Source organism: Pollicipes pollicipes, unplaced genomic scaffold, assembly GCF_011947565.3.
Source record: "Pollicipes pollicipes isolate AB1234 unplaced genomic scaffold, Ppol_2.1 Scaffold_3087;HRSCAF=3621_pilon_pilon_pilon, whole genome shotgun sequence".
NCBI classification, from domain to species: domain Eukaryota; kingdom Metazoa; phylum Arthropoda; class Thecostraca; order Pollicipedomorpha; family Pollicipedidae; genus Pollicipes; species Pollicipes pollicipes.
Genome location: NW_023596225.1, coordinates 42,891,228 through 42,907,572, shown reverse-complemented (window position 1 = coordinate 42,907,572; position 16,345 = coordinate 42,891,228). Strand labels below are relative to the sequence as shown.

The 16,345-nt window shown below is 51.8% G+C and overlaps 1 long non-coding RNA gene across 1 annotated transcript; it reads right to left on the bottom strand.

The window, feature by feature from the left end:
* Window positions 1-17: 17 nt before the first annotated feature.
* LOC119114799 (uncharacterized) lies at window positions 18-4,475 on the bottom strand. Its single transcript, XR_005096075.1, has 3 exons — window positions 4,222-4,475; window positions 837-991; window positions 18-56 (listed from the first exon to the last, which is right to left on the bottom strand). It is a non-coding gene; the product is annotated as an uncharacterized LOC119114799 (long non-coding RNA).
* Between the last annotated feature and the right edge of the window lie 11,870 nt (window positions 4,476-16,345).

Below are 16,345 nucleotides of genomic sequence, written 5' to 3'. Positions count from 1 at the left end.
CAGCAGAGCACGGTAAGCAGCAGCAGCGGCAGCACCAGCTCCGTCACCAGCAGCGCCTGCGCCAGCACCAGCGTCAAGCGCCGGCCGCTGGCTCGGTCAGCGGGCGGCTGGGCACGGCGCGAGCGGGCGAACGAAACGAAACGCCACGCCCGCCTCACGGCACCGGACCACGGTCCGCCGACACATATACGTTCACTGCAACGGCGACTCAAACGGCGATGACTACACCCTGCACCCGTGATCGATCCACAGAACACGTAAGCACTAGGCTAGCTCGGCTGCACGCGCTAACCATGTGCGCGAAACCAGCCAGAGAAAACCTTCTCAACACTTACAGACGCAATGCCTTCTGCTGAGGCAGGGTTACGACACACAATGACCCATGTTCACCACACTGCGGCTCCTAACCGTACAATGACGTCACCACCGTGCGCAGCATCAATGTTCGCTGCTATCCCAACAGCCGCATGCCTTGAATTCGGCTACTGCATGTCGCATGTGTTCCCAATATCGTGTGTGTGTGTCCTGCCTATCGCATGGGGCTTAGTGATGACGTCACCGGTTTCAATCTCGGTCCCAGTGACGCGCTGCCCGACCGATAACACGCGCGCGCACTCATCTCGAACCACCCGGGGTGGGACGGACACACGGGTGTCCCATGCCTAACATGTAACGATGAGGCCGTGAACACGCGCAGTACGCGGACTGATGTACCCGTAAGAGACAATAACAATTCCTAAGGCTATTCATCGACGTACTCCGAACGTGGCCCGTGACAGCAACATCGCACAGGCCATACCTATAAACGCCCGCGTGTCGGCGCACGCGCCACCCACCGGCTTCCGTCTGCGGATGGTGAGGTTCTTCCACAGCAGGAGGCCGACCTGCGTCCGGGGTGAGGTCATGGCCCCGGGTACAGCCGGCGACGAGCCGATCCGCCGCGGAGGTCAGCTGCGGAGGTCAGCAGGGGTACCGACACACGACATCGTCCCTGCGGCGTCGCACTGGCGTCAGGTCGCGGGAAGACGGGCCGCGCAGGGGCGGCGCAGAGCCCGGCCAGATGAGAGGGTACGCCTCCGCGCGCCGGTGAAGGGCGCACTCATCGCCACTTGAGGTGAGACAAGGCAAGCTCCCTCCCGCCCCCCCCCCCCCCCCCCCCGGCAACCGGCGGGAGTGTGGACCAGGCCATGACTCTGTTCTTCGCAGTGGACAGGTTGCATCAGTGATGTGAAAAGGCTTTCTTTGACTCGAGAGGGAAGACGATTGGGAAAGCACGGCAAGGGAAAAGGAGAGGGGCGAATGATGACAGAGAAAAAAAACATTCCAAGGTAGTTATGGAAGAGTTTCAAACCGTAGTTCAAGAACTGACCCCACCAGCTGAAGTGACAGACACTTTTGACAGGACGGAGCGAAGGTCAGCGTAGGCCCCGGCAAAGCCAACACTGATCGGTCAAATTAAAAATAGAACAGAAAGCCGGAGCGGTGGCGGTGTTCCCGCCAGGCGTCCACCTACGCATCCTGCCATCAAATGTCCAAGTTCCAAGGGATGCCTTGCCTGGCGGTTTCACCGCAGCAGCCCCGCGGTCATGGTTCATCTGCGGTCAAATATTCCCACATTTTCAGAGACCTACACAGCTTCTGGCGTACACGGTGTCAAACTGTTCCGATCGCCACGTCACGACTTTCTTCTTAGAGGTCAACTGTTTATCATTGTCTTCCTATGGGATGGCAAGGAAGCTTGGGATTTTGTGCCAACTCGACCTCAAACGAACCCCGAAATCAACCGCTGGATCGCTGTCTGACACCATCCATACAGGCACGTGGTCAAGTTTCGTCGGGAACGGGGGACAAAAGCTTGTCAAGAGGAGCCGCACGTTTACGCTTAGGTCCCCAAACCCCCTCATCTGATCGCATTTAGCCCGCTCTGACATACATAGAGCCTTCCTTTAAGACCGGAGTGCCTCTTGGCCGATCCAGAAGCCCTGAACACCTCTGGAATCACCATAAACATAGTCTGTAGATATTGCACGCCTATGGCTCGAGCTGTGTGCGTTAGGCAAGCCTCGAAGCGCCGTTCGAGCGTACGAAGGGGATCCAGTAAGCCCCCTCCCCCCCTCCTCAAGGGATGGAGATGAGCGAGCGAACGACTTCTTTCACACGCACCTATGCACGCACGCGCGCACGCACGCACGCACGCACACACACATCACCCGCCCGGTTACATGTCATAAACCTATGAAAGAACCAACAAAAATGCGGGAGTGTGCAAAAAGTGCTTACGCAGCGTAATGGGACGCGTGATCTGCATTTCCGTTTTGCTGAGCCAACAGCACATGATGTTAGCTCAGTGACCTGACGTGGCCGACAGGCAAAACATTTCGGTCTAAGCGCTTGATTTGATCGAAATGTGGCTCGATGCTTAATTTTCCCCGTAATTATAGGCAGGCCTGATGCTTAATTATCTCTTAATTCTAAGCAGGCGTACCTAAGTTGCGCGATACCATCTACGCAGCAGCGCCATCCACTGCCAACCTCCATACCTTTCCCGTCGACGGGCGGCTGCACCGACACCGGCCGCGCGCGCCGCCGATCACACACGTGTGACGCACGGCGTGACCCTCGCCCGGCGCGCCAGCTGCGAGTGACGCAGCGCAGCGCCTGCGAGCGGCGGCGACAGAACCCACAATCGATAGCGTCGGACGGCGACCGCCGTTTGGCCCGGTGGGGGCGGCTGATAACGGCGCACATGACCTGACACAGCTAGAGCGGGCAGTCATTCGACCGTGTGGTCCGGGCGAGATAGCGCCCAGGGTCGGCCATTTACAGCGCCAACTGCAAACACCGCCGGCGCTCTTAGACGCGCCGCAAGTCGGCATGCCGTTCTGTTCGGGGTCGTGGACGCGGGATGGAGCGTTACAGCCGCCACAGACCTGGCGCCGCTGCCTGAGTGGTGGCGCCGTCCCAACCACAGACGGGCAGCAGAAAAAGCGTGCAACCTCACTGGGCACGTGTGCTGGCGGGCGTGAGTCATGACCGGACGTCGGTCACAGCGCGAGGAGCACAGCTGCCTCGTTCTGGGTAGGCCGAGGAACACAGCTGCCTCGTTCTGGGTAGGCCGTGATCTGAATGTGGCGAGCGTGGGGCTCCAGCACACACCGAGGCACGATGCAGTTGCAGACACACTGCCCTCAGCTTGGGGTTCCTCAATCACCACAATACTTAAAGAATACCAAATCCATACATTGCTGGGCATTGTCCTGCTAAGCCCTAACATATGTTATTTAACTCCTTCCTCACAAAGATGCATCACTACTTTAACTTTTCATTATCAGAAGTAGAATTTCCATGAAACTCCATTTAAATCAGATGAATAGATAGCCACTAAAGAACACATCATGATGGCAGCAATGCTGAACTTACACTGAGTGGCACCAGTATGGAACAGCTTACCAGAAGATGTAGCAACAAACTCAATGTGTTCATTACCACATCAGGCAGATGGGACAGAAATGGGGTGCAAAGTCTACATAAGATCCATGACATGTCCTTATGATGTGGAAAACAGACTCAACCCACTCCAGGCAGCAATGTGCCTGGATCCCAAGGGTGGATACAGGATCCCATTGGGTTTGATGCTTATGGAATCCTGGGATCAGGTCCTTGTGTCTATTTGGGGCTCTGGGCATATCTCTGATGCTGAGTGAACAGTTATTTCCCATATCTGCATGTGAACACAAGCTCTTAGTTTGAGGGCATGCTTAATAAAACTGATGATTAAAACAGAACAGGGGATATTACATGACACCCGACTACAACTGGCAACACCTTGCACCACAGCCAGTCTTCACACAAAACAAAACAAAATCATTGCAGCAAAAGCCTACATAATGCAAATATACTAAAACTTGCACTTGCATGGACTGAAGTCCAGCCAGGCTAATTTCATGAACTTTACAACTGAAAGGTGCAGAAATGTTTTTGTACATTTTTACTTCAAAATGGCATTTACAATATTATAGCTTCAAGCCATTGGCTGTCTGTGTACTTAATTTCATGGTGACTGCACACAATTTCTGAGTGCTCAACTTACAGTGCACATGTGCATGAAATTATTGCTGGGATGTCACCATTACACCAGCCATGTTCAGCAAAACATGCATTTTTGCAGTCTGGCACCAAAGCATAAGACATTGCCATATTCAAAAACAAGTGGATGCTTACTTTCCATAAGGCATATACCATGTCCCAATTTCTGCAGAACTGTTCCAGTGCAAACAAAACGTTCAAGGAAAAGGACAGACACCTGTCACATGGATCGGGAGGTTATTTCTTCCCATCTAGTCAGCTATGCAAATGCTTGACTAACCCGATTAATCCAATCCCTTTATAATTAGCATGTTCAGAGGAAACAAGCTGTACATTGTCGGCACCCGACTATTAAAGAGGGATACAGGCCCGGCCCCCGCCATGCAACCACGGGCTCTCCGGGCTCAGGCATGCTCGATGTCAATATTTACAAACAGCCCAAGGATAACAGAATGGGAGGGACTAAACTGCAGACAAAACCTACTAACAGCCCCGTGCTCCAAGGCTGTAGCGCCAATCGACACGAAATTTTCCACATTCGATGACGCCCGGTCAAAAACTATCCTTTAAAAAATATGACCTTGAGTCAGGTCATAAGTCACCTAAAAACAAAAACTAGAAAAGGCCACCTACAACACCGTACTCCAAGCTTATTGAGCCGATCGGCATAAAACCTTCACTAATCAATGCGGCATTGTTAATTACCTATCTTTGGTGAAAAAGTGGCCTCGGGTCAGGTCAAAAGTTACTTAAGACTCTTGAACGCCCAAAACTATCAAAATTTGCTGCAGACAACTCAATACTCCAAGCCTTTGTGACTGATTGGCGTAAAACCTTTCCCAGTCAATGCACCATGATCGATAACCTGGCTTTATTAGATCATAGCGAATTTGGGTTGGGTCAAAGCTCACCATAAATATAAAAACGTAGCATAGTTTTTTGTAGTTTTGGGCGATTCTAATGACCTTTATCATGACCCTAGCTTATCATGCTTTGAAAAGGAAAGGGCATCGAGTGTCACCCATGCCGCATCGATTGGCGAGGGTTATTTGCCGACTGGTCTCAAAAGTTCAGCTCATAGGGTTGCCTGTGTAGGCAACGCCACCTAGAGGCGTTGCCGCTACTGTAGGCGGCGTCACCATCGTAGCCAGCGCCATCAGCATTATAGGCGGCGCGGCTGTAAATACGTCTGCCTCCGACCTAGCTAGATGGCACCGTACCTTGTGCGATGCATGAATTTGTTACGAATTGGTCATGTCAAGTCCAACAGCTGTACCTACAATCATTTTCTAACGCTTAAGTTATTTCTTTACAGCGACAGAGGCAGTTTCATCACTTAATGTTTTTTTCAGTTGGCGAATCGTTTCATGATGTCTGATGTGTTTTCCCCAACGGCAACACCTCAGCTCTGTCTTGATTCACATTCCCCTCGCACTGCAGCGTGCCGGGTACGGTCGAGCGGTACGGTCGAGCGGTACGGTACTCCACCGTTTAGGCGAATGTAAATTTGTATGAAGTGAATTGTTTAGTGTAAGTGCTCTACGCACAACATCTGCAGCCAATGTTGGATGGCTTTGAGCGTTTTGGTGACCTTTGACCTGACCCAAGGCCACCATTTGCATGACATGTTATCGACTATGGCGTGTCAATTGGTAACCCAGCCAGCATTCCCAGGTCGGATGCTCATGGCCTGAATGTGGAGCAACTGGTTTAAGTGGACTTGGTGTACAGGTGGGGGTCTTATGTGGGCTCCGTCTCGGTCCCAAAAGGGGCGCCCACAGCTGCCAATCCTTGCACGCGCCAGTAATGCTCGTGTCTTGCACTATCCCGTTGGAATTCATCACGTCAAGAAGAAATGTTCAAATAGAGAATGTTTGCCTTGATGAGAACCATGTGGGCCATATGCGGGCAAGCTGGACTCACGCTAATGTGGGCTGGAGGTGGGCTGGTACCCAGGCCTATTCTGGGGTCCAAATGGGCTTCCCACATGTCAGCGGAGGCGAATCCAAGAATTTCATTTCGGGCATCATTTTCAGAGAGGCACCAATTTCAATGAGGGAGTGCCAACCGTGCACCAAAAGAGCTCATTTTGGTTACTCCATTTTATGAAATCGCTTAAGAGACAGGATATACAAACTTGACCAATAAATCTGCACCAAAGCAATTATATTATATAACCCTAGCTGTGCCTTATGTGAACGACGTGTAGTGTGGGCTCGCATGGTCGGTCCTGTAAGACTCATAACAGTGCAACACCCAGTACTCTGATTGGTTTTACCTAGGTGCTTTAGATCCGCGGATTGCATGTACAGTAGGTATATAAAACGCCATTCATATATTTTTTCTTCAGCTTTCACAGACGACCCCTAAGTAACAGAATGCAACTTTTTTGTTGCCTTTGATCAGTTGCAAGCACTAGCTTCAAGGAAGTGCAAATGAGGTTATTGCGTTCTATAACGTAAGCTACTTTAAGACCGATCCACTGTCAGTGTGAGGTACCTTTGACCTTGAAAGACGAACATCTTTTTGTGAAACCTAGTGTGTTGATTTGCTCTCCCCTGGTGTTTTGGATATCCAAAAAGATAAAACGATACATGACAGTATCGTCTACATTGCAGATACATTACAGTCATCGGGAACAAATGGTTTGCGGCGCACTTTTTAAGGATCGACATCCCGTTTTCGAGGCCGGAAGCAGAACTCCCAGATAACGGCGGTCACATTGTTACCGAGTGACTGCCGGGGGGCTTGTAGATGGTCTACCGGCAATCATGTCTCGTTCAATGAATATTTTAAGTCATAATTTTACGTGTACGCGTACTAACGCACACGTGCTGAACCCTATGAAGGTTTTGTGACAAGACATATTTTCACTCCACCATCCCTGTGGGGGTAAGTGTTGCGATGTTAAGCCCGTGTCTGTGACCAGGAATAAGGGCATTGTCCGTTCATTCACACGCGTCACACTTTCTAGCGTTCGTTTCATGTCTAAATGAAATATTTTAACCCGAGCATAAACGCCATAATTTTGTTAACTTTATTAGAATATAGCACGTCAGCACATCATGTGTTCGATTATTTAGAAGTTTGCCGCCGCTATGTCGCTGTTATCACTTCCATGGCAATTTGGATTAGTTCCTAAACCTTAAATTACGTCTTTTGTGATTTTCATCGGAGCCAAGGCCAAGTTTTCTGCATCCTGATGGAGCCCAAATATCAGCCCAGTTGTAACCTGCATAGACCCAGCATGGCTCAGTTTGCCCATGCTCGGTCCATACAGAACCCAGTCCAGGCGGCTGACCCACGTCTTAGCAACTATTATGCACGATGTGGTTAAACCTTAAGACAAGAAAAACAATTAGTACACGCATCATTTTGCATGTGGCAGCTTTATTGCGTATATAACGCGCAGGAGCGGATCCAGGGGAGGAACTTATGGCACGTTTACCCCCGATCGAAAAGTAGAGGCGCCCCTAGAGGAGCACCGAAACCGCTCTAGGGCACCGAAGGCGCCCTCTTACTGCGGTGGTGTCAAGGGGTGACCGACACGGACCAGAAGGGGGCAGTGTTTAACCTCGAGACAGTGACGCGCATCTGCTTGTTGCTGCCATCAGGCCAAGAGACGGATGCTTACAATCGCCTTTTCAGAATTTCTGGTGACACTGCATGCGCTTGAAGCTGTGCCCTGTGTAGTGTAACCAGTCGCCCGTGATCTCCAGGCCAAGGGCTCGGACGTTTCAGAGGCTACAGAACATATCGATGTCTGCGTCAGGCTGCTGCAGGGATGCAGAGAAAAGCCAGAGGAGAAGTTTGGGTTCATGATGGACAAGGCAGGTGACGCAGTTCGGGCCCTGGGGATCGATATCACTCCTCCCCGCTGTGTGCCAAGATCGGTGTACCGGTTCAACGCGGCCGATTGCCGGGATGGTGCAGAGTACTTTAAGATAAGCTGCTTTATCCCCTTGCAAGACAGCATCCTCATCCAGATTCACGCCTGCCTCGGGCAGCCGCAGCAGCCGCCACTCAAACTCTGTAGCTTGTATCCGTCAAGAATGAAGAACTGGACAGCAATGAAGCTGACCATGATGCGGCATGCACGGTTTCTGGACCCCGTACCAGCCGTTGAGGCTGAGCGCATTTGGCTGGAAATGTGGAAAGGTAGGAAGTAGCTGTTAAATATGTGATACAGACAACACACAAAAGCCCGGACCTCCTGCTTCCCAACATTCACAAGCTCATGCGAATGCTCGCCGCACTGCCGGTGTCAGCGGCCGAGCCGGGGCGGCTGTTCAGCCGCGTCAACCTCGTGGCGACGTCGATCAGGTTCACGATGACCACAGAACGTTTGCACGTCTAGTTGGGGTGCACGGCACGTCCACAACAATATTTCAGCGCACTCATGCGTTAAAGTCTCTGTAATGTCACCATTGTAAGAAGACGCCGCTGCAGTTATCGTCCTCGCCATCCAAGCGTCGGTTTGCTGTGCGGTCAGTGGCTGCAGTGTACGGGTGCGACTGGAAAATGACCACGTGCCCATCAGACAGCAGGAGACTGCCAATAGTGAAATCTGACTGCATTTCACATAGGAAGCGATCCAGTTAAAGCAGTGAGGGTAGGGTCACATACATCGGCGACACACATCCGACCGTACGAATACGCGTCACACAGCCTCGCCACTCGCTGGCCGTAGCTGAGCACACCGGTGGGTAACCGATGGTGGGATCTGACGGTGTCGCTGTAAATACCGGCTGCAATGGCGGTGTGCCCAGACGAATCGGACTGGGTGTGGTACATCGGCTCCAGCAAGCCGCATACGGCATCCGCATCAATACACCGACGACCAGCCATGTATTCAAGGATGTGGATGCTGAGACGACTGATCCGACGTTCTTCCAAGAACCAATTTGTTGGACCAGGTAGGGCATTTTACCGCACTGCCTTTTTAGCTCAGTTTGGACTGGCGTCGGGACTAGTAAGTGCCTCCAGTTCCGAAACAAGTTCAAAAAGGGCGAGCAAAGATCAGCAGCTCACGTTTGCCATGTGCAGGGAAGTCCAGGCAGGATCCGTTGATGACACGTGGCGGTTGTTTACCACGGAGCCTGGGGCTATCCGTCGAGCACGGTGTGCAACACTTGCGAGCAGAATGCTGCGCCTGTACGTACTGGCTGAGGCGCCGATGCCAGCGCTAGCGCGAATGGCATTCTTCATTCCCATTCGCATTCCCCCTTAATCAGCACGGCCCTGGCTGGTTCAGGCACAGAGTGCGCCCACGCATCAGCGATTGTCGAAATCCTGCGCCGCTTGATTCATCTGTTGAAGGCGACGACAGCGTGCGATGATGCTGCTCATTGCGGGACGAGACAACGCAGTGATATTACTCGATAGGCTCTTCAGCGCAAAGGCGCCTGATTTCAAAGGTTAGTGATCTGTTTTTTTCTTATTAGAAAATGCTCTGAGCAATCTATTCAGAATATGTTTAATAACATTCTGGACGTGGTTTTTACGTTTAACATGAGCGTGCAAGACATTTTGAGATCTAAAAAGCTGATATTGCCTTTTTGTTCCACCCTTCCCATCAGCATGTAAGCGCGACCACCCAAACGGAGTGCTAGACTGTCTGTGTATGGCGATATCGATACCAGCACGGGCGCCAGAGGCAACCGCCGGCGCCACTCGATAAAGAAATCCCGGCAAAAAGCGGAGGCTATAAGGGCCACTCACTTCTTTCCTGTTGGTAATTACGCAATGTCATTGTTGCAAGTGTGTGTGCGCAACCGGAAGGTAACTCGGCGGGGAGGCACGCGAGCAATGTCGTCCGCTGGGTATGCAGATCATGAACACGTCTCTAATACTTTCCCATATCGACGGGTGAGCTTGTCCGCTGAGCTTACTTGCGTCCGACCGAGCAGGCGAGGACCGCGTGCCACGGGAGGTCACGTGGCCGTTACTGGGGCGAGTTTTTAGACGGGTCTCCCTGTACTGTTCGTCGGTGTGGACATGCGGGAGCGGGGCAGCTTTTTGGGCCTTGACACGCGGTTTGGGTGGCACCGGCGCCGCGCTGCAGGCGGGCGGTCCTGTGGGCGGTAGCATCCCGAAATCTGTGAGCGGCGGCATGCTGACAGTCCTGTGAACAGTGGCACGCTGACAGCCCTGTGGGCGGCGGAATGTCGACGGTTCCGTGAGCGACGGCATGCTCACAGTCCTGTGGACGGTGGCACGCTGACAGCCCTGTGGGCGGCGGAATGTCGACGGTTCCGTGAGCGACGGCATGCTCACAGTCCTGTGGACGGTGGCACGTTGACAGCCCTGTGGGCGGCGGAATGTCGACGGTTCCGTGAGCGACGGCGTGCTCACAGTCCTGTGGACGGTGGCACGCTGACAGCCCTGTGGGCGGCGGAATGTCGACGGTTCCGTGAGCGACGGCATGCTCACAGCCCTGTGGGCGGCGGAATGTCGACGGTTCCGTGAGCGACGGCATGCTCACAGCCCTGTGGGCGGCGGAATGTCGACGGTTCCGTGAGCGACGGCATGCTCACAGTCCTGTGGACGGTGGCGCGCTGACAGCCTGCTGCGAAACGGGAAGACATGATGCCTCCCATGCCCAGACTCGAGAGGACAACGAGCAGACTGCCAGCCATTTAAATACGGGCAGCCGGTCGCGTTGTGGAACTTGCCATTATATATTACATGGATGCTGCTTTATAAGAGACGGCAGCTGCTGGAAACACGCCATTCAAACGAAGATTCTTATGCGTAAGTTTATTCCAATTTTACTCCCAAAAATATGCAACCAGTTTTTATTTGCAGAAGACCTTTTTGGTTGCATTTTGGAAAGCTGAAGTGAGGAGCAATTGCTAGATTCAAATACGGCCAAAAGCACTGCGGTTGAGAAATAACAAGGAAAAAATTATGCCCTCATCTTTAATGCATACTCTAACACCACGATCCGAGGACGGCCGAAGAACAAAAACTGCCAGTCTGTTGTCTGCATGGGTGCTCTCGTTCAACCATCACTTTGGTGGAAAGTATTTGAGATTCTTAGAAGAGTCCTTATTTCACGATGAAGAAAACAGACTTTCGCAAGCTTCAAATGCAGCTCATTTGGTCTTAGCGAATGGATGAACGGAAAGAACGAACGGGTTAAAGCTGTGCGCTCAAAGCGTTCTTACTGCTGATGTTCACAGTTCTGTTGTTTTTGCTCAGATTAAGCAAGTTTTCTGTCGCCTCGCTGCTTACTTTTTGAAGCCAATCACAAGACCATTGCTCTGGCAATGCAACACATGTCGAAGTACACTTAATGTGCTGTTGGTACGGGACATCCAAAGTGCTCCCAAACTTGGGCTTCGATAGCACTTTGTGGTGCTTTCTTCCAGTCATGTGCAATTTCTAGAAGGTTGGTGAGCTTGTCCCCAGCTTCACGCCGTTCCCAAGATCGATGTATCGGCGCTCTTAACTTTATCATCATTTCTCTCCGAAACTATCGCAAGCGCGCATGGCAGGAGCGCCACCAGTGAAAGCCAGCTGGCGCAATCGCGGTCGTCGTGGCAGTGACAGTCACAGCCAGGCATTCAGCCAGACAAGAAGTCTCAGTGTCGACAACCATGCCACGGATTTGATTCCCACACATGACGCAGTCGCTGATGTGGTAGACGCTACGCACCTCACGTAACGATCAGCATGGTGATGATGCCTTTAGCTAGCTCTGGACGCCGTTATCACTGTGAGCGTGCCTCGTCAGTGTCTGTGCATGCAAAGCAGCGGAGCTTCGCGCCGCGGTCCCTCGGTGTGTCGTCATCCAGCTGGCGCATCGGGAGGTGGCCGTCACGTCACGTCACGAGCTGCAGCCAGTGTTACAGGCACGCTCTCAGAGTACGCCGGTGGCACTCCCCGGGCCAAGCAGACAGTCACACCGTGACGCGCGCAGCAGAACGCAGCGGCCAATCAGGAATTGGATGCTGCTTTAGTGTCCGCGGCAGCTACGCTGCTAGCGCGGTGACCGCCCGTTTCACGGAGCGCTCGCTGATTGGCATGCTTGCGATTATAATGACCGGGCGATGCATTGTTTATATCAATGGGGCTCATGCAGGCGACCAGCCCGTCATGAGTTTTGAGCTGGAGAATGTGGTCAGAGTTCGAGACGCAGCTTCCCACGCAACGCTGTAGGCGTCAATTTGAATTCCGTCCAAAATTTCGAGGGATCTCCATCATAGCGGCTGAAACGGAATCACCCTGGAGAGAAACAATAATTTTCGCACCATCGTTATACAGCTCCATTGATTGGCAGTGTCGTGTCATGCATTTGCAATCAATAAATAACCCTGCTGGGCAAGACAACGGTCAAAGCGGGTTAATTCGTGTTCGTCACCACGAATCTAAGGCGCTTGTTGTGAAGCACTGGGTTAACGGGTGCTGCCATGCTACAAGTCCGGCGTATGCCAGACTAGAATGCTTAGAAGGGTGTGATGCAACTAAGCACGTGCCGTTCAATGGCAATTTCTCTAAGAACGATAGCTGAGTAGCAGAACACGCGAGTGCGCACATCAATACTGAAGTGGGAATCATCACGAAGGGACCGGGCGAGATGACCGAGTACCAGCAGATATCATGCGAAATGTTCTGACAGAAAGAGTTCAAATGAGTTCAATTTCATAACCAATATTTTTAAAGCAATCTATGTGCATCGATTCTCGTGCGATTCAAGTCATATTACATCCACGTTGCAAGGTAAAACTCGGAAAACGACAAACGAGGGACAACGAGCGACAAACGAGAGGCACAGCAGCCACCGACGGCCTTGGCGCAGTATGGACCCCGGCGACGTTGGGGCACATCCGCTTAGTTTTGTGCGTTCTCTGTATGGAGTAACAGCAAACGGTTCACGACTGGAGGCCATTGAAAGCCCGATCCGAGAGCTCCTGATAGCTCTATCAAGAGCTGATTGCAAACACTTACGGGCAATTCGCTTTACCGACTTGCATGTGCCGCGACGCTTGATGAACGGGGTTCAGCCACGCGGGAGCCTGGTGGGCAGATGCCAATTCCAATCTGCCTTTCACTGATGCAGTTAAAAACGGATGAGTCCCTTTTGTCGTGTGGTGCTGAAATTTTCGAGATAAAAAATTTCTAATAAGGTCAAGCAGGTTGATGTTTAAAGAAAAGCAGAACCCATTATCCGTCCTGGCCAGGAAAACCTTAGATTAACCTTAGCTCATATCTATGTACTCGGCGGCACCATTTCGCCACTGTCCATAGTTCCGACATCATACAATACACCAAAGGAGCAGGGCATAGGCATAGGGCTGCTTCCGTAACTACATCTTAAAGGCTAAACTTCGTTGCCAGGCGGTGGCGGTGGTGGCGACTGCTGCTTTGGTTGAAGCTCCCTTTATGAAGTTTCTCCTTTCGGCAGCTGCATTCTGTCCTATTTTATTCTGTTTCAGGGAAGGCGCCATGACTGCAGGCTACTACTTATGCATCGATCATTTCTCCTCCGCTTTTTACGTCATTGTCGACCACATTCTGAAAGCATCCACTCCAAGACGCTCACGATCATGGCATGGCGCCCGGTTGGTGGAGTGCACCATGACGTCACGCGGCACTCGTCATGCGCCAACGCAGACGTCGCGACGGGCGGCATCCCGGCCATCGTCGACGGGTCCTCACGGATGGCCGAGGACGGGTCGCCGAGCGGCGCGGCACGCCGCGCTACCGGATGCCAAACATCGGTGGCAATGCTTCAGTGCACCGCCGAAAGCGATTGGCGAATGGACGGAGCGCCGGGTGCGCTCTCAGCGCAAGAAGCTCCGGAGCACAGATGGGTCGCTGCAGCTGTCTTTGTTATTGTTGGGGTTGGCGATACGCTCAGCTGTTAATGCTACATGGCGTCGCCTGCCTGTCGCCCAATCAGGAAGGGCGGGCACCGTCGCTCGAGCGAGGTTGTGGAGGGCAAGACGAACTTTTTATTACGACATGGCACATTGTTTTAGCCGACAAGTCGGCGATCAGTGCCATTTTGCCCAGAGGCTTCGCATTACTCACCGGAGACCCAACTATTATTGTGGTATTAGATCTACATATGGTTGTGGCACTAGATCTAGACGTATATGTGTATTCAGATCTTCCATGCGTAGGTACATACTTGTGTGCTCCATGCGATATTTACAAAAAAGAGCGAGCGGCTTCGTCGTCAGCTTGGGATACATCCAGTTCTTCAGTGCAGAGGAATAGAAAATACCTGCTACGTATTTATCATTGGGATTGGACAACGTAAAAATGTAGGCGATCAAACCTTAAAACATGCTCATCAGCAAAGCCCATTAAAACGGCTCTGCCACATCGTAAGCCATGCTTGTGGGATTCCTGAATATGCTTGCAGTTCTGAAATAAAGCAACACATATTTTTTGACTAATTGTTCATGAATTTTGCATTTGTTTGCTTCAAGTTGTGGATTTGTGGGTTCGATTTGGGATTCGTTGGTTTCTGCTTTGTAAAAGATATTGGAGTATATGCATATACATTTTCTTTAAAAGCCCAAAGGTACCCTATTCTTTTAAAAAGGTTCATAGACGCAATGATTCGAACAGTGCAGCACTACTGCGACCACGGTACCCCGCGGTACGGTACCCTGTCCGCACCCAGAGGCATTACGCCGCAGGGTGCGGACTACAATGCGATATCATATGCGTTAACAGATTGGTAGTACCTTACAAGGCAGGTTATGATGCAGACATCATACGTGAGAGTATGGGCCCTGCAACCGGGGGGGGGGGGGGGGGGTACAAGCCAACCCAACTTCTTGAGAGATTGAACGTTACGCGTAATGTATTGAAAAGTTAAAAAAAGTTATACCCTTAAAACGTTATAATGCAAACACATTATAATGCGAAAACGTCATGATGAAAACGGATTATGCGTAATAAATAGCATGCAATGGTCAGGCATCTGGTAATTAACAGCCATGGCGGACAGCAGCGCAAATGTGCCGTTGCCAGGAGACCCTTTCACCAGCCCGGCCGGCCACTGCCCCGTAAGCAATAAAAGGCCTCAGGGAAGGCTAGAGCGCCCAGTCCTGGTCACATGACAGCGAAAGGTTGGCCAACGCACGTGCTGCAAGACGCCTTGTGTCGTGAGCAAGCTACTGTACTAGTGGACTGGAAGCTTGGATTCGGTCGGGGTAAACACCGCGAATTGCACGAAGCTGTGAAGGGAGTGTGACGATTGGGTAGTGGCCGGCTGTCTGGAACGGGGGGCGGTCTGGGCAGGGATGAACGCCCCCGGTTTCTAAGGTAAGTCACAGCGCCCGCTGCTGTTGGCCATCGAAAAGGCTCGCATGAAAATGCATGCGCAACGTGAGAACGGTGCGGCTCGACACTGCCAAAACCAACCCATCAGTGCATTTAGACACCTAAGATTAGCGCTAATACTTGCCACGAGTGAGGTTGTGGCGAGTCTTAACGGCAACCAGCCAAAAGTGCTATAGCTTCACCGGCCCAGCCTGGCTATCTACGCTTTTCAGGGAATGATTATCTTTCAACCATTTATTCCAAAGGGAGTGTTCCACATTTCGATGGGGTTTTCAACTGAACCGGCCATTTCGGAGATCATTGGGTGCACTTCACTGCCCCGCCCCTCTTGAGGCCTAAAACTCTAGTTTCTAAGCTACATGACCGGAAAGACGTGCAAACTTTTCCGGGCAGGCTATTTCAACGAATTCAGGCATGCATGACGCCAGAGTAACATTGAAATCATGCCGCGTCACGGGCCACAATGTTCAGTACCAGGAGGAATGTCATCGTCGAGCTATTCACATCTAACCTCCGTGAGCTCCATTTCCAAGTAAAGTGGACGTCATCGGCTCTCGAACACAGTTGGGCAAGCCATGAAAACTTCAGTCACAGCGTCGTTGAGCTTTCAGCGGCAAGTAGCACAACTTTTTGAAAGCTGAGTTGTAACAGGCTTGAAGACATCTAAATGCAAATTGTTCAATCACGCTACGCATTTCTGCAAATGACCCAGCGTGATCTCACTACACCACGCAACATTGGGATCGTGATAGCTCTCAATCGGAAAGTCTGAAGAACGGGGGGAGAATCGGGTCCAGATCTCGACGATCAGGTGTCGTGACGACATGGGACTTACTAATAATGAAGAGGGCGAACATGACCAAGCGTATCGGCAAAGTGTCGGCCAGTGTGTGAAGGCTGTCATGCGCCACAGTGGGCACGCCGTGGATCCGTCCATTTTTGGACGCTGTTGAGG